This window comes from Phascolarctos cinereus, unplaced genomic scaffold (genome assembly GCF_003287225.1).
Source record: "Phascolarctos cinereus isolate Bilbo 61053 unplaced genomic scaffold, phaCin_HiC Scaffold_3;HRSCAF=262, whole genome shotgun sequence".
NCBI classification, from domain to species: Eukaryota; Metazoa; Chordata; class Mammalia; order Diprotodontia; family Phascolarctidae; genus Phascolarctos; species Phascolarctos cinereus.
The window spans coordinates 136,698,227-136,719,828 of NW_027555736.1; the positions used below are offsets into that span (position 1 = coordinate 136,698,227).

At 37.3% G+C, this 21,602-nt stretch overlaps 1 protein-coding gene across 5 annotated transcripts in view; it reads right to left on the minus strand.

Moving 5' to 3' along the window:
* APBA2 (amyloid beta precursor protein binding family A member 2) overlaps positions 1-21,602 on the minus strand; it is a 368,344-nt gene that overhangs the window by 307,475 nt on the left and 39,267 nt on the right. For 4 of the 5 annotated variants that reach the window (XM_078151178.1, XM_078151177.1, XM_020968667.2 and 1 more), the window contains exon 2: positions 1,218-1,307. The exons of the other annotated variant lie outside the window; for it this stretch is intronic. The gene's annotated coding sequence lies outside the window, so the exon portion shown is untranslated. The remainder of the gene's footprint in view (positions 1-1,217; positions 1,308-21,602) is intronic. 5 annotated transcript variants of the gene reach the window in all.

Sequence of the window (21,602 nt, forward strand, 5' to 3'; positions counted from 1 at the left end):
TGGTGGTTGTTGTTATTGAGTCATTTTTCCATCATGTCCAACTCTTTGTGACCCCATTTGGGGTTTTCTTGACAGAGATACTCGAGTGGTTTCCCATTTCCTCCTCAAGTTCATTTTACAGATGAAGAAACTGAGGCAAACAGGGTTAAGTGACTTGTGCTGGGTCATACATCTAGTAAGAGGCTGAGGCCAGATTTGAACTCGGGAAGATGAATCTTCCCAGCTCCAGGCTCAGCATTCCATCCACAAACAGCAACAATAATATCCACCTATCCCCAGAACAGACAGTACTTTGCACTTAATACACAACAGATGTTCCTTGAATTTGTTGGAAGATTAGAAAAGGTGGGAAGTAGATTTTAAAAAGGTCCCAGGTGTGGGGCTTGGGTGAGCAATATGAATAAGGGTGTGGAGGAAAGGTGGCCAGATCATTTTTATAAGGCGTGGAGGACCTTCAATGTCTGACTAAGGAGTTGAGATTTGATACTGAGGGCAATGGGAAGCCACTTAGTTTCTGAGTAGAAACATAATGTGTTCAAATCAATGTTTTAGGAAAACTAATCTGGTGATTATGTGTAGTATGAAATGAAGAGAGATACTGGGGGTAGGGAGATCAGTTACTTGACTGCAAGGAAAAAGAAGTAGCCCAGATCTCCCCACCCACACCCCTCACATAAAAAAGAGCCAGGAAAAGAAAACAAAAACAGCATGTCAGTATAATGAAGCCAAATGTAGAAGGAAAGGAAGAACTGAAATCCCCTGTGAAATCAGACCAGAATTCACATTGGGGATTAAATGCTCAAGTAATATTCAAGGAGTAAGGAGACTATCTTCATAAATTACTAGAAAAATGTATCTTGACTAGTCTGCTTTGGTTAAAGTAGGAAGAAATTACCTCTCCACACTCTACCCCTCCAAAAAACCCCCATCATCTCTGTACCTAAGTGTTAGAAAGGCTGATGCCTGCTAAATTTTGCAAAGAGCTGCCTGTCAGTCTCCCTGGGATAGGCACAGTGTTATAAATTGCAGTAATTACCCCATTGCAGAGATGTCTTTAACGAACCTATCCGTTAACTGCCATTTAGAGTCACGCAGTGACATACAGCATGTTCCTGAGGCTAAAAATAAACACACATACTAGCTTCTCGACTAATCTCCATCTCCAGAGAACATCCAATAAAACATAATATCTGTGGATGCTTAAGAATTGGAGGCACCTTTAATTAAAGTCCTCCATCCAGTGTTCCAGGGTCTTGGGGACCTTCCATGCACTGTCAGGCAGGAGCCAGACCAACTGTAGGGAGCATCTGAAAAGTACAAAGAAATATCAGCATCAGGGATGCATGGAATCAGTTGAACCACACGTGTTCTTTAAACTATATGCTTGACTGAAGACCAAACCCTAACCATACTACTAAGTGACACATTTGTCCTCCTAGTTTGTGTCCCTGTTATATTCATTGTCTTTTAAAACTAAACATTGGAAAAAGAGTACCTTCCCCCCACCCCACAACAACAACAACAAAAAGCACAAAGCTGAACATTCAGAGAACTAGGAATGCAGCACTAGGGTTTGAATGTAAAATGATTTCCATACTGCAGTATTTCTAATTTGCATCATAAACCTTCCTGGAATCTATTGCTGCAGAGCTTAATCAAAGCCGTCCTCCATTTACTACTCACATGCTGCATAACCCTTGTTCCCACTGTCAGTGGGTCATACTATAAGTGGCCCCCACCTTGATTAAAAATTCTGTTTTGATTAGTGGAAGCAATGAGCAGAGCGCTCTCTCTCTCTCTCTCTCTCTCTCTCTCTCTCTCTCTCTCTCTCTCTCTCTCTCTCTCATTCTCTCTCTCTCTCTCTCAACTCCACACTTAAAATGACAGAATAGATCATGAACGCTTATCATAAAGCCTGCTGTAAAAGTAGCCTCAAACACCATTGCTGTCTACTTGAGGACAGTGGGAGAGATGTGCTCTTAAAAGGAAGGCCAAAGGGGAGGTGGCCTCAGGTTAACCTGAATGAATATTGATCAAGTAGAGTTTCACTACTCCTCTCTCAGGGCTCTGATTCCAAACTCCCAGTATTCTCAAGAACACAGACATAATTAGAAGTGGACACAAATGTGTAGGCTGTGCAATTCTATGAAAGTATTTACTGTGAAAGGAAAGAAAATGGTTTCTAAAAACTGAATTTTTGAATGTACCCTGATCTATCCTTCCCCACTCTTCCAGTCTGGGTTCCACTTAAGGAAATCAGAACTAATGAATCCACCAGACAGAATTTCTGTCCTCCTTTGTGGCTACACTGAGCCAACAGGACTATATGCAAGTTTCTGAAGCACAGCCAGAGCATTAGCATAGAAGCAATATACACTGCAGCACACTTCTGCTGATCAGGACATAGGCCCAAGATAGTAAATGACAACAGGGTCCTTTAGCAGTTGCTATGCAGTGAGTGGAAATGGACTGAGGCTAGTCAGAGAAATATTACAAGGTACGTGCATGTAACTATGCTAACAATTCATTTTCACTCATAGGATTGCCAAAGCAGGCTCTTCTTTCTCCACCCCAGCTGCCAAACCATTTTAGAACCTTATCCCCTCACACCTGGGTCCCTGCAGTGGCTTCCTCAGTGGTCTCCCTACCTCCAAACTACTTCCTACACAAGCTATCCTACACATGGTGATAGATTAATCTTTCTAAGCTACTACTTTCACCATGTCACTACCTATTTTTAAACTTACAATGTTTTTCCCATTATCCATTGATTAAGTCTGGACTTCTTAATCTAGCATTCAAGTACCTCTACAAATATGGCCCCAGTGAAACTATATTTCTTTCCAACACAATCTTTCACCTTTCTGCACAAACTCTCATCCAACTATACTCAGTGTTTTATTGTTATTCAGTCATTTCAGTTATGTCTGATTCTTCATGACCCCCTTTGGGGTTTTCTTGGCAAAGATGCTGGAGTGGTTTACCATTCACTTCTCCAACTCATTTCACAGACAAGTAAATTGAGGCAAACAGGGTTAAGTGACTAATGCTGGGCATTAGCCAAACATAATTTCTCATTCCTAATGGCAAAATTTTGCTCATGCCAAAATGTCCTCATTTTTCTCTTCCTATACAAAACTACCTCTTCTTCAAAGCTCAAAGCCACACCTCTTTCCATAAGGAAACTCTGACCCCCCTACCCCAACAGTCGTCTTCCTTCCATGGCTAGAGACAAATCCCACCCTTTTGTCTAGTGCTTCCTGGGCCTAGTCCCTTCACCAAGCCAGCTGTACAGACTAAAAGTCTCCTTGGGGAAGATCAGTCCCTTCCTATGGGGAAATCTGTGCCATCCTACACTATTTTAATATAACGATAACTCTTCATACTTTCACTGAGCTTTCCAAGTAGTCATTTAATCTTCATAACAATTTTGTGGTGTCAACGAGGTCATGCAGTATAGTAGATTAAGTGCTGGTCTTGCAGTTAGGAAGATCTAAATTTAAATCCTATCTCAGACACAAGCAGAGTGATTCTGGGCAAGTCATTTAATCTGAGTCTCCATTTCCTAATCTGTAAAATGGGGATAATAACAGCACCATCCTCACTGGACTGTTGTGGTGATAAAATGAATTAATGAATGGAAAGCATTTTTAATATCTTAAAGCATTATATAAAAATGAGCTCATTCTTATTTGGCACATTGAAAAAACTGGTTCGGAAGGGGTGAGTGATTTGTCTATAGTCACACAGCTTTTAAGTAGGTGGCACAACTTGAACTAAAATGTTCTTTCCATTGTACTACATGTATAAACTACACTCTCACTTCTTCCAATTAACTATCAGACATCAAAGGTTTTTACAATTGAAAGAGACCTTAGACATGATCTAGTCCAACCTTTGAATTTTAGAGGAAAGGAAGCAGACTCAAAGAGCTTAAATGTTTGCCCTGAGTCCCACCTACATTTTATAAATACTAAATCACTAGTGTACATACATCCCTAGTATTTTTAATCACCCTAGCCAAGGATTTTATTGTGAATTTCTATCCCACAGAAAAAAACAAATTTGAGATATATTTAAACAAGAGCCTCTAAAACATGTGCATTATTCCCCTCCACACCTGTGCCCCCAATTAGTAGCAAAACAAATATAGACCACAAAAAACAGACTTACAATGAAAAGCATGATTTTCCCCTTACAACCCTATCTTAAAGGTATATGTAGGTTACACATATCTACTTAATAGGGATATGTACACTGTAGAATGAAATACTCTTCAAATAGCTGAATAAGAATTTTTATTGTTCAGTTGTTTCAGTCGTGTACAACTTTTTGTGATCTCATTTGGGGTTTTCCTTGGCAAAGATACTGGAGTGGTTTGCCATTTCCTTCTCCAGCTCATTTTACAGATGAGGAAATAGGCAGTGTTAAATGACTCACCCACAGTCATACAGTTGAGTCCAGATTTGAGCTCAAGAAGATGAGCCTTCCTGACTTCAGGACCAGCTAGCTGCCCTTAAATAAGAATGGTGAATCTGATGTATTTTTGTCATAAATTTAAATAATGTCCTAGGTAATGTTAGAATGTTCTATTTGACTTACTAGCAAATGAATAAAACTTCATGTGTGCAGTCTTTACTTCATGCATGTAATATTTACATGTAATAAAACATGTGTGATGTTAGCATGTTCTATTTCACTTACTAGCAAATGACTATGGCTTCACACATGTAATCTTTACTTCATGCATGTAATCTTCACATGCAATAAAACACATACGTGTAATGTTAGCCTGTTCTATTTGACTTGCTAGCAAATGAATAAAACTTCATGCATATAATACTTACTCTGAAGGCATCCAGTGGGTCAATAAAGTCAACCAAACATTGAAAGATATTTTATTGGGAATTGTGGTGTGGTTCATTGGTTAATGTATACAACCAGAAAATTAACAATAACTACATCAAGTTAGGCAAACATGAACTGGATGGGAAGCAAAATTAGAAAATGCAGTCATAAAGATATGGAAAAGTTCAGGAAGAAATTAAACTCCTAAATGGAAAGGAAATAATGGGAGGAAAAACAACTCAGTAGGGAGCATTAAATGTTTTCTTTCTCAACAATGGCCTATTATAATATAGTTTCAGTAACACCTCAACTATATTGTAAATTATTCTTTCCATAAAGAAAAGAATTGTGTCCATTTTTACCCTAATTTCCCTGAAATAAAAGAATGCACTCTCACTACTATCCTCCATAAATCAAAACCATGGTCAAAAATCCAAAGTGACCTGTCTGAAAGCCAAATCCATCTACTTAATTACAACATTTTGCTGCAACAGACAATAAATAGCCCTTGGCCACCAAGTCTGAAGACTCTGTGAACCTCGGATATATCAGTAAGGCCTGATCTTTAATACTATCAGCAAGACAGAGACGTATAGAGAAATTCCTTTAGGCCAAAGACAACTCTGGACGTAGATAACTAGTTCATTTTTGTTTTGGAGAAGACTTCGGTAAACTTTTGACTCACAACATGTAACAAAATGAGGAAGCACTGTGCACAGAAACACCAGGAGGGTACATTCCTTACAACACCTGCAGTAATTTATGTAGTCCCTGTCTTAGCTGAAAAGTGGAGATATTTTAAACCTCTAAGATAGTGAAACCAGAGTGGGTCATAGCAGTAATATCCATTTTTTTCCCAATAACTAAAAAATTCACATTTCTTCATAATATTTTCTCAGAAAATGGTCCCTAAAGACTAGTATATTTGGCATGGACATTTTTCTTTATGAAACTGCTGAGCTCTATAAAATTTCTCCCTATCTCCTTGTGTCTTCAGTATCTACATAAAAGATCCTTTGATGTAAGTAAACTCGGAATGGAATGATGCCCTAAAAATGTAGTGAAATGAGGCTTCTGTTACTAATCCCTTCAACAACAATAACAACAAATAATCATAATAGTGTTTATATGATGCCTTAAGGTTTGCAAATCACTTTACAAATATTTCTCATCATATCCTCACAATAATCAAGGGAGGTAAATGCCATTTATTCCCAATTGTAAATGAGGAAAATGAGGCAGGCAGACACTAAATGACTTGCCCAAAGTCACACAGCTAATAAGCATCTGAGGCTGGATTTGAGCTCAAACCTTCCTTACTCCAGGTCTAGCACTCTCTAAGTATCTTAAATTACACTCAAGATTCAAAAGTCTCTTTATTACAGAAATTCATCTTGGGTGAACAAAGGTGCTTTACAGCCCCAGACAGCACTCTAACCCCAGCCAGATACCTTTAAAATGCATGCTATAGTTCACATGGCTAAATGGGAATATATAAATGGCTCAATATAAATCCATCACCACTAGGAAAGCAGCTGTAAATGCATATCTTATGATGACAGGTCAGACCCATTATCAGTACACATTCACCCCTTGAAAAAATCGGAATATCTTACTTCTGAATATCTCATGAGTATGCACAGCTAGGCAGCACTATGCCAAAGAATAAGGTCCCAAAATCGAAGCATTTCCTCACCTAGTCACACCTTATTCCTGCCACCACTGATGGAGGAGGTGGACAAGTACAAAATAGGAAGGAGTTGGGGCAGAGACAGAAGGTGATTTCTTTAGAAAGGGTACTGTATTTCTGGGCAGCTAGGTGACAAAGTAGATAGAGCACTGGATCTCGAGTCTGGAAAATTCATCTGAGTTCAAATCTGCCCTTGGACACTAGCTGCGTGACTGGGCAAGTAACTTAACCCTATTTGCCTCAGTTTCCTCATCTGTAAATGAGCTGGAGAAGGAAATGGCAAACCAGTCCAGTATCTCTGCCAAGAAAACCCCAAATGGAGTTATGAAGAGTAGGACACGACTGAAAAACGATTGAACAGAACTATATTTCTGTTATACTATGGTTTAAGTTGACTTTTTGTAGCTGCCTTGGGAACTCAGTTGCCATTTACAGCTATGTATGGCTTTTTATGCCTCAAGTTTCCAACAACTGACTTAAAAATGAACTTTCAAACATAATCTGCTCCTAAGGTGTATTTTGTCCAAATACATGCAGAAATCCAAATAGAATATCCCTTCCCCCCTTCCCCCACCTTGAGAAGGCTACAATTAGCAGCTGGTTGGAATTGAATGAAGCTGCCCTTTAGGACATGAATTTGTTGTCTAGTGAGTGATGAGACCATTGTGATGAAAGATAACCACTCTGCTGGTATAGAACAAAATCCTAAGGACAGTCATTCTTACTAGTGTCACTGGGAAGTAGGAGTCTCAGAATGAACATCCACATTAAATCTAATAGCAAACTACTCTTTGCTTTGGGAAATCCCTCTCTCACATCATCCCTGTACCCTAACATACAAAAACACACCTGTTATTTACCAGAACATCCCAAGGACACAATATGGATTTATAGTAGGAATAAGCTTGAAAAATTATTTGAGTATGCCAATAATGGGATTCCTCTTCAAGTAGAATACTTTTTACTTAATAGCCCTTTGTCATTGTTTTTGGCTTATTAGCTAAATTGTGGGTGATCACTTTTTTTTATTTTGTTTATTTTGTTTTTGAGAGTGGGTCTCCCTAATCTTGTCCAGGCTGGAAATGCAGTGGCCACAAATAGGCTTTATCTTATAATAGAGATGGGAGATGGGAGCTTTGACCTGCTTTATTTCCAATCTGGGCTAGCTCACCCCTCCTTAGGCAGCCTGGTTCACTTCCCACTTCCAAGGGTTCACCACTTTGGTCCCAGACTTCGTACAGCCATCCAACTGACTTAACTGACTATAACTCTGAACCTCCAAGCTCAAGCAACTACCAGCCTCAGCCTCCCCCAAAAGCAAGGATTGTGGGCATGCACATACAATACCCAACCCATTACTTTTATATACTATGGAATAAAGAGACTCTGATGTTTCCCACCATGATGAGTGAAAAGGTTGTGCTACTCCTGCAGATGGAATTGCCTTCACTTAAACAACCCAGCAATATGAATCACTCATAGAACTTTAGAGCTAAAGAGGAACCATAGAGATCTTCTGATAGAGTCCTCATTTTGCTGACAAATAAAACGGATGCTAGAATAAGTTAAATGACTTGCCCAAGGTCACAAAACTATAGGCCTGATGATTATCCGTTTACGCCAATATTTTCCACACTGTCACATGGTCATATGTCATATGGCCCTCTTAAAAACTTTTGTGTGCCTCCATTGAAGTATAGGGAAAAATATCTTTTAAAAATTCCTTAGTCTATCATTCAGGGCCTTGTAGCCTGCTCTGACACTAATTTTCCAATCCAACTCAATGTCCTCCTTAAGCTCATTTTATTTCCCTGTAGGCCACATTCAAAACTGAGAACTCAGATGTGCTGCACAATTGGGTATTTTAAGTGTAAATATTTGAAGATGCTGAAGAACAGTGAGATCTGTTTCCCTGCATAGCATTGGGGTTTTTTTTCTTTTTGGTCCTGAGAACAACAGTAGTCAGAAGTCTTGGCATAGCAGTTAAAAAACTCGACCACTGGGCATAGTGCCAAAGGTGGCAATGAGCTAGCATTCAGTGCCACTGCACCACACTGCAGTGCTTCTAAAAGTCAGACCCAATGAGGTGATGCGCTCCAAGTATCTAAGCAGCCAAAGCAGAGTCTGTGGAAGTTCAGAGACTGGTATTTAAGTAATGAAATCAAGAGCATTCCCTTCCTAAATCATTTGAAGAACAGCTAACAAACGTGCTGATTAAGGACAAGGACAGAGCAGAAATCCTTTCACTCTTTTTCCTAGACCCTACCCAAATGAGTAGTGGGCAAGCCTTTCACTGTGATAGCCTGAAAAGGAAGCTTTGGGTAGGGCTAGTGATGAGAGAAGCAGCTAAGTGAAAGCACATTGGTTAAACTAAGGCAACTTCTGGTTAAAATAAAAGAAGTCACTCATCTAAATCCTGACCAGAAATCTGCTCACTCAGCACAATTCCATACAGGCGACCACAAGAGAAGAGAAGAAATTTGAGGGGAAAATACTGGAGTGAGATTACCTCACAAATCATAATCTTATTAGAGAGCCCTGGTGTAATTTCAAATATTCTACAGATAGAATCTGAGCACTATAAATCATTTCTACCAGGAACACATCTTTTTTTTTTAAATAGCTTTCCTTGTCAAAGGCCACCTAATAAATTATACCGTTCTCATGTGTAATTACAACTTATATTTCATACATCAAAAAAACTGCTTTATATTCCCTAAAACAACAAAATAACATGTGCAGAATCTACAACTACATGCCCAGATTTTGGATATGGATAACAAAAGGGATGAAGCAATCATTCCTCCTACTTCACAAGGGGCCTGATGCTTTACTGCAACATTCAAGGAGCGTTCACAAATTGGTTTAAGAAAAATAAACTACAAAGAAGGAAATATCTACCAAGTGGTCTATTAGAAAGCACTATGCCATGATTATGAAGAAGACAAGTAATTGCTCTGACTAAACTCAACTGAAGTATGAAAGGTACAGAATAAAAGTTTTCCCTAAAATCTTTTCTTAAGATTTCATGCATAGAATAAATTCCAAGTTCTGAACAATAATGCAAAAACATGCACCCTCCCTTTAAAAAAAAAGATTTTATAAGAGTCTTACTATCGTCTTTTTTCAAGTTTTATTGATGTGTTTTGTCTTTATATTACAAACATTTACATATTACTTCCATTCTTCCAGAAAAGACAATTAAGCAGAACTAACAATACAATGACCTCATCTGTAGCACCCCCCCATCTTTTTTTTAAATTAACATAAATCTATTTTCTCTCCCTTCAATCTACTGTGCCAATGGGGGAAAATGAAGGGAAAAAAAAACAAACTCCTTATAACAGAAATGAATAGTCAAGCAAACCAAATTCAATGATTATAGGCAAAAATATGTATATCTCTGTCTGCAGCCTAAATCTATCACTTCTCTGTCAGAAGGTTCCATCATTGATCCTCTGGAATCATGGGTGGCCATTGTATTAGTCATATGAGTACTGTGTCCTAAAACCATACAATCATACCACCTTTTCATCCAGCTAACTCCAGAGGCCTCTTCAAAGCACTAAGGAAACTAGTCTGACTGCTTAATTGACTAAATGTCAGCTACGAGCAAGAAGCTGTATTGTTTGTGGTGAGTGAAAGACCTCATGATACTTGCTTCCTGTTCTCCGAATATATTCATAGAAGCTAAATAATTTACCTCTAGATCATGTGTGACTTTTGTAAGTATGAGACAAATGACAAGCTAGCAATTACTAGTAGTTCGCAAGTGTGTGCTGATTTTATATGTCAAAACAATTATTTCTGAGGTATGAGATAGACTAAGAGATGATATTTCTAAATTTGAATTTAAAACTCTGAAGAATCCTTGTGGTCACCGTAATGGAATCTGACAGCATGGCACGGCTTGCTTGCTCTCTACTCTGTACATGAGCATATATATGTGCAAATATATATGTGTGTGTATACATATATATATAGATGTAGATATAGATATAGATGTAGATATAGATGTAGATAGATATAGATATAGATAGATATAGATATAGATATAGATATAGATATAGATATAGATATAGATGTAGACGTAGACGTAGACGTAGACGTAGACGTAGACGTAGACGTAGACGTAGACGTAGACGTAGACATAGAGAGATAGAGATAGAGATAGAGATAGAGATAGAGATAGAGATAGAGATAGAGATAGAGATAGAGATAGAGATAGAGATAGAGATAGAGATAGAGATGGAGATGGAGATGGAGATGGAGATGGAGATGGAGATGGAGATGGATATGGATATGGATATGGATATGGATATGGATATGGATATGGATATGGATATAGATATAGATATAGATATAGATATAGATAGCTATAGATATAGATATAGATAGACATAGACATAGATAGACATAGACATAGACATAGACATAGACATAGACATAGACATAGATATAGATATAGATATAGATATAGATATAGATATAGATATAGATAGACGTAGACGTAGACGTAGACGTAGACGTAGACATAGACGTAGATATAGATATAGATATAGATATAGATATAGATATAGATATAGATATAGATATAGATATAGATATAGATATAGATATAGATATAGATATAGATATAGATATAGATATAGATATAGATATGATATATATACATGCGCCTGTGTGTAATGAACTAATGGCCAATTTTTCCTTAGGCACTTAAGTGCCAAGCACTGTGCTAAGTATTGAGGATACAAATAGAAAAAGTTAGTCACTGCCTTCAAGGAGATCATAGTCTAATTGGAAAAGAAAACACATAGAAGTTCAGCTGCAGAGCAGATGGAAAGCCAATTAGCAGCAGACATGGTATGAAGTGAGTCTGCATTTGATAGGACATATTTTTGATCTAAAATGGAGGAAAAAGCTATTTTAATTAAAGTCAACTTTACCAGTCTCCTAGTATGGTAGAAAATCCTAAGGATAGGATGACTGGGGATAGTAACAAGGTCCAGGGGTCTTTAAGTTGCATCAGTAGATCAAACAGCAATTGGGAGGTGAGGCCAAAGGGCTTAGAGACAGGGTGGTAAGGTCTGTAGAACCTTACTGATAGGACAGATGATAAGGTCTAATGATCCTCCATATCATAAAAAGGAATAGAGTTGATGACTCCCACCTGATCTAAGATATGATAAGTCCTAAACATCCATGAGTGTGCTACAGTCAGCTCAAATCAGCATTCTAGATCTGAGGAACAGCCAGTGAAAAGAAATGGAACCAGGAAATGGAGGGCCATATTGAAGGATCAGGGGAGGCCAGTGTTACAGACAATGTGAAAGGGAGTAAAGAGGAAGAAGACTGGAAAGGTAAGAAGAGGTAAGGTTTGATGTATTTTAAAAGCCAAAGGATTGTATATTTGACTCTGGAGGTAACAAGGAGCCATTGGAGTTTATTGAGAAGAGAGTTGATGTGGTCAGACCTGCTTTAGGAAAATCATTTTGGCAGCTGAATGGAGGATGGATTAGTTAGGAGAGACGCAAGACCAGGAGACCAATCAGAAAGTTGTAATCCCCTCAACAAGAGGTGACCTGTACCAGAATGGCGGCTGTGTTCATGGAGAGACAGGAAGGTATATAAAAGACGTTGAAAAGGGGGAAAGGATTGGGGAGATTCTATCAGAACTATAACTAAGAGAGGACAAGATAACTGGTGAAAAATAGGAGAAATATAAAAATGTTTGAAACAAATGTTATTCAGGACCCAATGTAAAGCCATTTCCTCTTGGTTCAAAGTTATTCATATTCAGAACATGAGTAAGTTTTATACCCCCATAGCACAAATGTCTCGAAGAAAATCAAAGGATTAATTTGAAATCAATGGAAAAAACTATTTGAACAAAATGTCTTAGTTTATATGTAAATGTATGAGAAACACTCAAAAGTATTAATACCAAATCATGACAGCTCCAGCATTATATAAAATGGTGCACCAAAACTTTAGTTGAAAATTTGGTCAATAACTTCTCTCCCTTAAACAGAAACATCTGTCACATTCTTTCAAGCACCATGTTTTAAAGACTATTTTATGTTAATACTAAAAGATTCAAACCTTCAGCATCCATATTTCATTGTCACTCTATAGAATTTAAATGAAAATGAATGTCTTAGATGGACTGCTGCATTACTCTGAATGCCATATATTCAGAGATAAAAAGGATGTTTCTTCAAGACTCTATAAGCTATTTTGAGGCCAAAAGAACATCTGTATTTCTTCTAAACCACAAAAGCACCTAGAAGAATGTCAGAGGACATACAGTATGTTCTTAATAAATATTTATTAATTGAAAAAAGGAACTTTCTATAGGTTATTTTAAAGTTGTCTTTCTTCATGTATGAAAATCTACATCTTTCACCTCCTCTACCACTGTGGAAGTAATTTAGAAAGCAAATGAAGGCAATGGGTATAGATAACCTAATCCTAAAGAAATAGTGGGTCAAAAAATAAATCATAGAAACAATAGATAATTTCATCAAAAAAAACAAAAGGACAACAATTAAACAACATACTAACATTTGTGGGATATAGCCCAAGGAATACTTAGGGGGAAAATTATAGCTCCAATATAAAAAATACTAATAAAAACATTAAGCTTTCTTGGATTTCACAAGTGAATTGAATTGCACATTTGTGCTTGAACTGGTGTGATTACAGATAGAAGATCAGTCTCATTCAAATTCAGAGAAAGATTTAGGGCTATTAAAAATTAACAAGATATTTACCCTTGCTTCTATTAAAAAGCCTGGCCCAAATGGAAAGCAGTTCTGCTTCTTACCCTACGTAACTCATCAAAATAAAATCTGAAAACTACTTCCCCTCAAAAAAGTATATGAATGTAACTGATTATTATTGTGCCATAAGAAATTATGAAAGAGCCCACATCAGAGAAAGACTTGTATGAACTGATGCACCGTGAAGTGAATGGAACCAGAACAATTTACACAATAACAACGATATTATAAAGACAAACAGCTTTTAATGACATCAAAATTTTGATCAATGCAATGACTATTATTCCAGAGAACCATGTTACCCACATCTTGACAGAGAAAGTGAGAGACTCAAGATACGTGAGACACGCAATTTTGGACATTTCCAATGAAGGAATTTGTTTTGCACAATTATGCACACATGTGTGTTTTGTTTTTCTTTTTTTTTCCAATGAGGCCAAGGAGATGGGAGGGGAAAATATATACTTTAATTTTTTTTAAAGTAAAAACACCACGTTTTCAGGGAAGTTTAATTTCATGGACACTTAAAGCAAGAATTGAAACATATCACACAGATAAGGTGAATGTTCTAATTTTCCAGAAACTCCACTTTTGAAGAAATTTTACCTGAAGCCATAGTAACAAGAAATGGACTTCCACTGAAGCTAAATGGGACATAGTGAAAAGGAAGAAGTAAGGATGTACCTACATGTGCATTTTAGTAGTACTTAATATTACATAGGCTTCTTCTACCAGAACTGAGTAGAGCTAGGAACACCTACCAACTTACTCCTTTGATGAGCAATACATGAAATGGTCAAATAAAGTTGTGCCCAAATGATATACCCATGAGTATATCATAAAACAACCAAGTTATTTTGCATCCCAGGTTTGGAACAGGACAGGTCAAAGGCTAACTGAAAAAATACTAGAGAGCATCTAGACAAAACTCTTTCATTTTGTAGATCTGAAAACTAAAATCAAGAGAGAAAAATCACTTACTCCAAGGTCACAAAGCTATTAACTGGTAAAGCTGGGATACAAGCTCAGGTCTGCTGGCTCCCAACCAGCCATCTCCCCACATCGTCACTCATTTTTCTCTAATAATAAACTTTTTCTATGAGTTATTAGAATTTACTTAACATTGATATGAGGCTCGTGAGTTACAATAGCTCATCTTTTTATTGATCAAAACAAAATGATTTTGTTTTAATTTACTCAAATGGGCCTGGGATAAGAAGATAAATGTGGCTTAGCCTGCTCTCAAGGAATATACAATCTAAAAGAGCCAGAACTGTGAAATAAATTAAGAATCAGGTTACTTGCTATAAGAAATATGAGAAGGTAAAACCATTAACACTTGTTAAAGAGAAAGGAGATCATAGGGACATAGATACCTCAGAGGCCACTAACTCCATCTCTTCATTTTACACATGAGGAAACTGAGGTGAAAAAAATATCAAGTGACTTGTTCAGGGTCATATAGCTAGTAAATAATTGAGGCAGGATTTGAACTCAGGCCTTCCTGACTCTGAACCCCAGTGCTCTACCCAGTGAACCACTTAGCTACTTCAAGAAAGGATTCATGGATGAGATGATAAATAAAGTAGACCTTGAAGGAAGGAAGGGACTTCAAAAGCTGGGAAGAAGTCCAGTACTGGCCTGAAGGATGCCACAAAGGCCAGAAGATGAGACAATGCAGAATGACAATGGAAAATGAAAACTGGAAAAGAGAAGAATTACATTAGTCATAGATGTAGAGTCCTAGCAGAGGACATTAATGATCCTCCTTAAACTCTATGGTCTCCATTTTGTGATAGAATATTCCATGTCACAGATCTGCCTCTTGGTAGTCTCAACTCCAAACCCAAAAGGTGGTACATCTTCCATGGCATTCTCTGCCTTACAGCAATGACAGGATCGAAGGCAATAGAAAGCATTAAAGGTTAACCAAGAACTTCATGTTTGCAGGGAGTATTTCCTCCAACCTGACACTCCATCTCTTAACTCATGGCATTTTTGCTGACTGTCCCCAATGCCTGGAACTCTTTCCCTCCTCATTTCTGCTTCCTAGATTTCCTCTAAGCTCAACTAAAGTCCTAACTCGTATAAGAAACCTTTCCCATTACAGTTATCCCTTGCACATCTTATGGGTTATGGGCCCAGCACCCCACAATCTGGAAAATCCATGTAAAATTTTTGGCCCTCCCTTTGTACCAGAGAAGAGGTCTGAATTATTATGCTATTAAAAGATAAAATATGTTGATATTATACAATACTATCCAAATATTTTATGCATTTTTGAGTTTCTCAAGTTTTTCCGTGTTGTCTATGGCTTCCGAAAAACTCCCCAAAAATTCCCATTTAATTTCTTATGCCGACCCATGATATATCAAAACCACAATGGGGAAGGAATAATTGTACTTTTTAATCTTAGCACCTTCCTGCTGACATTTCTAATTGGATAGAGATCTAGATCTTGTCTGTACACAGCTGTTTGCACATTGTCTCCCCTTTACACTATGAATTCCAGGGCCTGGCACATAGCAAGCACTTAATAAATGCTTGTTGTCTAGTTGACAGTGAGGCTTAATCTTAAGGATACAGAAAAGAAAAATTGAAATTTAGAATTGTTAAATTTTAATTCTGAGGAAATGCTGACAAAAGTAAGGTAACATAAAATGCCTTGCACTCCAGGAACAGAAATGACATTTATATTTATCTCCTCAGTTCTGAGGGAAGCCACAAAAAGGTTCTAGCTTGAACTGAGTTTTTTTTTCTTTTTTGAGGAGTCATGGAGGGGAGAGAAGGTATTAAAGCAAAGAAGAAAGTAGTAAATGACGCAGGATAGAAGCCTATAAAGCACCAGACAAGTCCAACCAGGTTGAACTAAATGCTAAGATTTAGCACATATATATTTCTTCCTACTGAGGCCAAAACCATCAAGGGATCTGGCCTACAATGTGATAAGCAGTGACTGTGTTCAAATAAAACTTAAACAATAGTTAGCTAGTTAATAATAATAGTTAACACTTTTCTAAGTGCTTTATAATCATTAACTTATTTGATCCTAACAACAACCCTGGAAGCTAGGTCCTTTTATTATCCTCATTTTACAGATGAGGAAACTGAGGCAAACAGAGGATTAAACGAACTGCCCAAAGTCATGCATCTAGGAAGTGTCTAAGGCCAAATTTGAACTTAAATCTTCCTGACTCCAGGTCTAGCATTCTATCCACTGTACCCTAACAAGGAGTGGGGGGGTAAAGACTTGCTATGGAGAAAGTGCACTAGAGAGATGTAAAAGGAAAAACCACAGTCTCAAAAATGTGGCCAAAATAGAAAGAAACACTTGATACACTAGGTGGTGGTGGCAGAGCCCCAGTCAGTTAACAAACATTTATTAAGCACTCATGGTGTGCCCAGCACTGCCTAAGTGCTGGGAAAATTAAAAAGAGTAAAACACAGCCTTTGCCCTTGAGGAGGTCACAGTCTAATAGGGGAGACAACATGCAGACAACTACGTACCAAAGAGTTACCGACAACACAAATTGGAAACACTCAACAGAGAGAATGCCAAGGAATATTGTGTTTCGGTGTGCCCTGGACCTGCTTATTCTCACTAGACGCACATCAGGGAGGAAGCCAGGCACCCTCCACACGCACACAGCAGCACAGAAACTGAAGCAGGAAACCAGCCACTTTGGCAATGGCATAGAGGCAAATCTGGACAGGAGGGAACTGTGATTGTCTATTGGTATAATTAGATTACTGCATAAATTAAATCATCAATTTTTAGAAAACCTTCTTGATTTACAAATAAGGAAACTCAAGGTCATAAAGGTCATTGAATATGTATGTTGGAGTCAGAGATAACTCAGCACCAGTGTCGACATGAACATACGTCCCCCATCTCTGTCTTTGCACAAGATCACCGCCCCAATTTGGAATGCCTTCTTTCTCCCTCCTTACTTTTGCCTTTTAGAATTCCTAGATCCCTTCAAAACCCAGGTCAAGAACTATTTTCTATATAAACTTTCTCAATTTTTATAGCTACTGTTCCCTCTACCCCCTAAATTTTTTGTACTTATTTTGTACATAAATGTACATATGGCTCCCCAATATAAAAGAAACTCATAGGATCATGGATTCAGAGCTGTAAGAGATGTTACAGACCACCTAATTCACCCCCTCACTTTCCAGATAAGGAAACTGAGGATGAGGGAAGATAAGTGATGTCTCAGATCACAAAGCTAGTAAATGTCCAAGGCAGGATTTGAATGTGGGTCTTCCTGACTACAAGTCCAGCACCCTACCCACAGAGCCATCTAGCTACCTTAAGATTTTTTCATTTGTCTTTGGATTCTCTAATACTTAGCACAGTACCTAACACAAAGTAGGCTATTAATAAATATTTATTGAATTGAATTGAATGATTAATTGACTGGATAGAGTCAGGAAGTCAAAGTAACCAAAGAGCTGCTTTGTCACGAGATAAGCACAAGAAACAGCAGAATTCTAATGGCAACTCTGTTTTGGGGTGCTGGCTCAATCAAAACAATTATGCTAATTTTGAAGACAAGACAAGAGCACCAGACTAGCTATAGTAGTTATTCAAATATCTGCCTAAATAAATAGTCCATGTGGTCTGTCTGGCTCCACTGAGCTACCTCAGATAAAGGGGACTCCCTGGCTAATATCCTTTTTTTTTTAATTAGATAAGACCTGAATGATAAGCCTGATAGCCCTCACTTATATTTAAGTAAACTGCTCAGTATAACACTTGAGACACTTTTTAAAGTTTCCTTCTATTGTATAAAGGATGTGGTAACATAGTTCACTAAGACATTTAAGATACCGTTAATAATCCTGGTTATTCCCTTCAATTCAATGGCTGAAGCTTGACTGCCCTATCCTTAGGAGAAAAAAGCCTATGGCAATTAGTCTTTATCTAAAAGGAAAGAGAAGGCATGAGGCTTCCAAGATTTTTTAAAAATACACAAAATATTAGCAATCAAAATATTATAATGTATAATGTATAATATGGTACAGATTCACTACTGCTTATGAAAATGTCTGAGACTTTAGCAAAGTTGCAGGCTATAAAATAAACCCACATAAATCATCAGCATTTCTATATATTACCAACAAAGCCCGACAGCAAGAGATAGAAAGAGAAATCCCATTGAAACTTACTGTAGACATTATAAAATATTTAGGAATCTACCTCCCGAAACAAACCCAGGAACTCTATGAACACAATTACAAAACACTTTTCACACAAATAAAATCAGATCTAAATAATTGGAAAAACATCAGTTGCTCATGGGTAGGCCGAGCTAATATAATAAAAATGACAATCCTACCTAAGCTAATTTACTTATTCAGTGCCATACCAATCAAACTACCAAAAAATTATTTTATAGAGTTAGAAAAAATAATAACAAAATTCATTTGGAAAAACAAAGGGTCCAGAATATCAAAGGAACTAATGAAAAGAAATGCAGGGGAAGGTGGCCTAGCAATTCCAGATCTTAAATTGTATTATAAAGCAGCAATCATCAAAACTGCTTGGTACTGGCTAAGAAATAGGGAGGTGGATCAGTGGAATAGGTTAAATATGCAAGACACAGTAGTCAATGACTATAGTAATCTATTATTTGATAAACCCAAAGACCCCAGCTTCTGGGATCAGAACCCACTCATTGAAAAAAACTGCTGGGAAAACTGGAAAAGAGTATGGCAGAAAGTAGGCATAGACCCAAATCTCACACCATATACCAAAATAAAGTCAAAATGGGTTCAGGACTTAGATATAAAGGCTGATACCATAAGTAAACTGGGAGAACAAGGAATAGTTTACCTATCAGATCTATGGAGAACAGAAGAATTCATGACCAAACAGGAGATAGAGAACATTATGAAAAGCAAAATGGATAATTTTGATTATATTAAATTGAAAAGTTTTTGCACAAACAAAGCCAACTAAGATTAGAAGGAAGGTAGAAAATTGGGAAAGAATTTTTACAACCAGTCTCTCTGATAAAGGCCTCATTTCTAAAATATATAGAGAATTAAGACAAATTTATAAGAACACAAGCCATTCCCCAATTGATAAATGGTCAAAGGATATGAACAGACAGTTCTCAGATGAAGAAATTAAAGCCATCTATAGTCATATGAAAAAATGCTCTAAACAACTATTGATTAGAGAAATGCAAATCAAAACAACTCTGAGATACCACATCACACCTATCAGATTGGCCAACATGACAAAACAGGAAAATGATAAATGTTGGAGAGGATGTGGGAAAATTGGAACGCTAATACATTGTTGGTGGAGTTGTGAAATGATCCAACCATTTTGGAGAACAATTTGGAACTATGCCCAAAGGACTACAAAAATGTGCATACCCTTTGATCCAGCAATAGCACTTCTAGGGCTATATTCCAAAGAGATCAAACAAATGGGAAAAGGACTCAGATGTACAAAAATATTCATAGCAGCTCTTTTTGTGGTGGCAAAGAATTGGAAATTGAGAGGATGCCCATCAATTGGGGAATGGCTGAGCAAGCTGTGGTATATGAATGTAATGGAATACTATTGTGCTATAAGAAATGATGAACAGGCTGACTTCAGAAAAACCTGGAAAGACTTCTTATATGGTCTGATGCTGAGTGAAGTGAGCAGATGCAAGAGGACTTTGTACACAATAACAGCCATGTTATGCAATGACTAAGATTGTTAAACTGAACCCTTCTCAGCATTACAAAGATCTAAGACATCTCCAGAGGCCTCGGGATGGAAAATGCTGTCCACATCCAAAGAAAGAACTATGGAAGTTGAATCGCTATCACTTATTTTTACCTTCTGTTGAGTTTTGTTTCATCTTTCTGATGGTTCCTCCTATTGGTTTTAATTTGTACTTACAACTTCACTGATGTGAAAATATGTTTAATGGGTATGTAAATGTAAAACCTATATCAGATTGTGAGGCGTCTTGGGGAGGGGTGGGGAGCAAAAAGGAGAAAAAGCATATGGAAAAAATAAAAAAGAAAAAAAAAGAAAATGTCTGAGAAATCTAATACGGAATTAAAAAATCTTTCATAAGCATTCCCTTTTTGAACAGCATCTAAGCAGTTTCTATTATTCTCCATCCTATTTTAATTCTAAAGAATTCTCTTATACAATAGTCTGAAATCAAATTTCTGCCTGAGACACTAAAGTGTTCTAGAGTAATCCACTAGACTAGACCATAACCCCCACCTTACCTTTTATGCTCACTGCCCTTCATTGTATCTGTTGGCCCAGTGGCATAAATAGTACTGTGGGGGTTAAGGCACACATGAGATAATGAACGATCTAGACTGTTCAGGCAAAGTAGTGCTGGCAGATTAGTTTACGAATTTAGAGCTAGAAGGGACCTTAGAGGTCATGTAGTCCACCTCCCTCATTTGCAGATGAAAAAACTCAAGATTTGTCACACCTTGATTTATTCACATCTCCAGGGTATAGTTGGGACACTGTATTCCTGCCGCTGATATCACCTAGAAACCTTTCCTAGTGATGTGTCATTCAGGCATGACTGGGTGGTAAAATGGCTATCCTTTGACTTGGGACTCCCCTTAGTTCACCTCCAACTTATGGTCCTGAAGTTTCCTGTGCCCAATCTGGCTTTAATATTTGAAACCCTAGTATCAAGAGAGAAGAACAATATTCTAATTTAAACTCATTCAGGTTCACAACTATGCTGCCTCCTAGTACACATACAGAGGTAGGTAGATAGCAACACCTTACTAGTCAAACTGTAATTCAGTAAATTTCAATGATGGTTCAGAGTCTTTAGTATACTGGGATTTGGTTATAACAAATATTACTTGAAATCAGTGTGACATCAGCCATGAATTGGAATCTATTATACAAAGATTTTCATCTTAAATTTTGTTATGGATTGACCTGATTTGAGAATCAAAGGTTCTTCACTGACCAAAGGCTGAACCCAAGAAGTCCTATTAAAGATGCTGGGAATTCAAAGCTCTGAAAGCACATTTTAAAATTTAGAAGTGAATAATCCATGATTCTTCATATACATTATATTCAAATGCATTCAAAGTTCAAGCTCAGGCACTTACTTCCAAGTATTATATTGACATATAAGTCCCGCCATTGTGAGAAAGCACACTTACACATTATAAAATGTACAATGACAGACATTTTAAATAATAGAAAGTTTACCAATACACTAAAATAGGAGTAGAGTACAAATAGTAATATTAGCATAGCATAAATCAGCATAATA